We start from the raw sequence: 3585 nt of genomic DNA, 5'->3' as shown, positions 1-3585 counted from the left end.
GGAAATATGAAAATAAGAAGTTGAGTGGATTCGAAAAGGAAGGTGAAAGAGTAAAGGGAGCAGTCAAAGAATTCAAAAATGGCAAAAGCAACAGGAGGAAGCAGCAACAGACGAGAATGACGAGTGGAGAAATTGGCAGTATTGATTCCTTTCACGTAGTGCAAGCAGCAGATCAACAAGAAATGTGAGTTTTTCAGACGATTATGAGTGAAGTTTATGGAATGTGTACAGAGGCAAAAAACTTGAGGCAGAGAGTTTAGTTGAAGAGGTAAAACGTTCAAATGAGGGGTAAAAGACCTTATATAGGCATGGGGCTGTGACAGTTACAATTCCCCAGCCAACCGGGGAGCGCCACGTGTCCCCCTAATTAATGAGGAATGACTTGAAACGACGTGCATGCGGCGGTTGTCAGAGCGGACCATCCGAGATAAGACACATGGCCGACGGTAGAGGAACGTGGCGCAACTGTTCCCGCCAAAAATGAAAAGATAACAACGGGCAAATGGAGTCACCGGTTTCGCGATTCATCCACTCCCCGTCACTCCGACAAATCTACGATTCGGGAAGTGTGGGGACTATTTATATACGGTGAAAATCGGATATATGTTAAACCGGTGAGATCAAAGACCGAAGGAAGAAAGGAACAAGAACGTGCATAAAGGCTCCCGTCCTGAACCGGAGGAATGGCTTGGACCGAAGCAAAGGAAGGGCGTCATTTGGTCCGGTTTTCTTCATGGCAGAGTTGGTCGTTGCTGTTGGTCCGTTTGGTCGAGGCCGTTAGTCTGTTTTATCGTGGCCGGTGGTCCGGGAGATCCGTTGCGCGGTTGCCACGCGTCGATAACGTCCTGCCATGTTCAACTGCCAATCGTACGGGTGTCAGGTCGTACGGTCAACCTAACCCAACTCAGAGCTTTTCTTTATTATTTTATTTTTCATGTTGTATGAAGCCCACGGGGCAATACTATGAATAAGGAGCCTTGTCCTCCTTTTAGAGGGTTGGCTCCTCATATCAAAAAACTCTTTGTAATAGCAAGCTTTATATAAAAATCTCTCTCATATCAGATTTCGATCCATAGTGGTTGTGCTCACTTCTTGCATTTCTTCAATCAAGTAACATTCATATATTTATAAACACACGAGTATACAACAAATCGTCGATTATCAGCTGATTCTTCATAGTGCATTTATCATATTTCTCTTCTCCATCAAATAGGTTCAAAGCATATCCACATATCCTATACCTCACCCACAAATTTAATTGATTATCCAAATTCGGGGTAAACAATACTAGTATCTAGTATTGGTTATTACTTCCTTGTTTCATTTTATACGGCATCGTTTGACTTAGCACTGAAGAGTACTCTTAGAACCTATTAACTGAAACATATCATTTCATTATATGGCTATAAGAGCATGATATTAGGTAAAAGGGCACCCTGGTGCACAAAGCATCTAGTGTTAGCAAGGTCCGGGGAAGAGCATGATATTAGGTGTAAAATAAAAAGTTCAAAGTTAAACAATTTTCAAATATAAGGTGTATTTTTTTGGAACAAGTAACATATATAGTAGAACAGAATAATAGCTTATTCTTAACCTTGTGACTGAAAAGGTACCACAATAACTATAATTGCTATATGAGTCTGTTATAATGGTTTTTCATCTATGTTATTTAAACGTCACAATGGTATTTGTGAATGTCATTAAAGGGCATAGCTTTGTTTCTTAAAGCAATGAAGTTGTGCGAAGTGAGGGGCTATTGCTTCATAGGCGAAGACAGGCGGTTGAGATTAATGTGTGCTTCAAACAATGACTCTCAAGATGATCAGAACGAAAAGCAATCTGTTTTTGTATCTCAAACTTCGTGGAGTTGGACCAATGTTGGTGTTATTGTATATTGAATGGTGAAATCAGTTCTTTTAATTGCAAATTCATTATTACAGTACTAGTCCATATATATATTTAGTACTTCTTAATTTTCTCTAATTGTGCGCTTTACTTCAAAGAAGCGTGCACTTCATTTTTCTCTTTTCATTCCAAGGACCTTGTCGCTTCTTTGCGCTTTTCGCTTTTAAAGCATTGAATATTTCTAAAGCAAATGTACTAGACAAATTGTTAAGTTTGTAGCATAAGGTAATGTAAAAATTAACAAAAGTAAATAACGAAATTCATGCTTGAAAAGTATCATAAGCCGAAAGGGTTTATAAATAATATTTGAACAGAATAATAGGGAAGAAGAATAGGTGGGAAGTAAAAGGAGGCTCGACATGATAACATGTAAAGGTTTTTCGGTTATTATGGGAATAAGTTTTGTTTGATTTTGGTTTGATTTGAAAACACATTTGCTATTTTATGTTGTTTAATTTGTTTTCTTTTATTCTGTTAAATCGCTTTACTTTTAAGTTAAACAGCCTCTCTGCCTCCCAAGGTAGAGGTAAGGTCTGCGTACACTCTACCCTCCGCAGATCCCACTTTGTGGGATTTCACTGGGTATGTTGTTGTTGTTGTTGGACAGCTTTGCAAAAGCTTTTATGGGCGCAACATAGTCTGAGGTTGAGAAATGAAAGCTGTAGGAGCTCTAAGTAGCATTTTGTTGGGTAAATCTGTAATTGGATCATCCCTCTAGTGATATTCAGTTGTACGTTGCGTTTTTTCTCTTTTCCCGTCTTTTGCTAAAGTGTAAGCAATGAAATGTTAGTATTTGTTTGCATCATGCGTTGGATTGAACCTGTGTTACTTTAGTGGGAGTAGCCTTTTCTTTAAATGGAACTTTAAGAACTTTGGAGCTCACTTTATTCACGTCAAAATGGAAATCTTTGTTTGTAGGTTGCAGTTCAACCAAATAGTCCTTGTTTTACTTGGTATTGTAGTTACGTTGAGGATATTCTTTGTTCTTATCCAAAAAAAAAAAAAAAAAAAAAAAAAAAAAGAAAAAGAAAGCTGGGGATATTCTTTGTTTCACCCAATGTTTTCTGATCATTTTGCTTTCTCGTTGAGCATTAAAAACCTATTTTTCAGCAATAAGTTATTACTTGTTATGTGCTTCGGAATTGGTTTCTCATTCTCCTGATTTATGAGTCTTCAACTGTGTTTCTTGTCCTCATTTCCATGCTTGCTTTTCTTGAATGTCCATATTAGAGTTATCTCTTACTGTTGAATGTCATCTCAAGTTGTTTGCATGATCTAAAAAAGTACTTAGGGAAACTTAAAGTTTAAACGGACTTCCTAGTAGTTCGTACAACCTTTAGTGCCCTTAACATCACAACCATTTGCGTCTTGAGTTAGAGCTTTATTTGCTTTAGGAAGGTTGTCAACGATAGCCTTGATGGAAGTTTTAGTTAGAGAATAATTTTCAGAAGCAATGAGTTCATAATATATCTACTATAAGCGGGAGATGTACGATGCAGAACTAAAGTAGTGCTCAAACTTTTCAGCAAGAACCATCTTACAATTCTTCGTCCTAGACAAAAGAAACTGAACACTATCCTTCAATGCTCTTTTTGCAGCAAGTAATGCATGGCTTCATAGTATTTGTTTGGTATGTCTTGATTGCTATGCAATTACTATAGCAGTTAGTTTCAGCTGCAA

The sequence above is a fragment of the Lycium barbarum genome, chromosome 1 (assembly GCF_019175385.1).
Source record: "Lycium barbarum isolate Lr01 chromosome 1, ASM1917538v2, whole genome shotgun sequence".
NCBI classification, from domain to species: domain Eukaryota; kingdom Viridiplantae; phylum Streptophyta; class Magnoliopsida; order Solanales; family Solanaceae; genus Lycium; species Lycium barbarum.
This window is presented reverse-complemented; position numbering follows the sequence as displayed.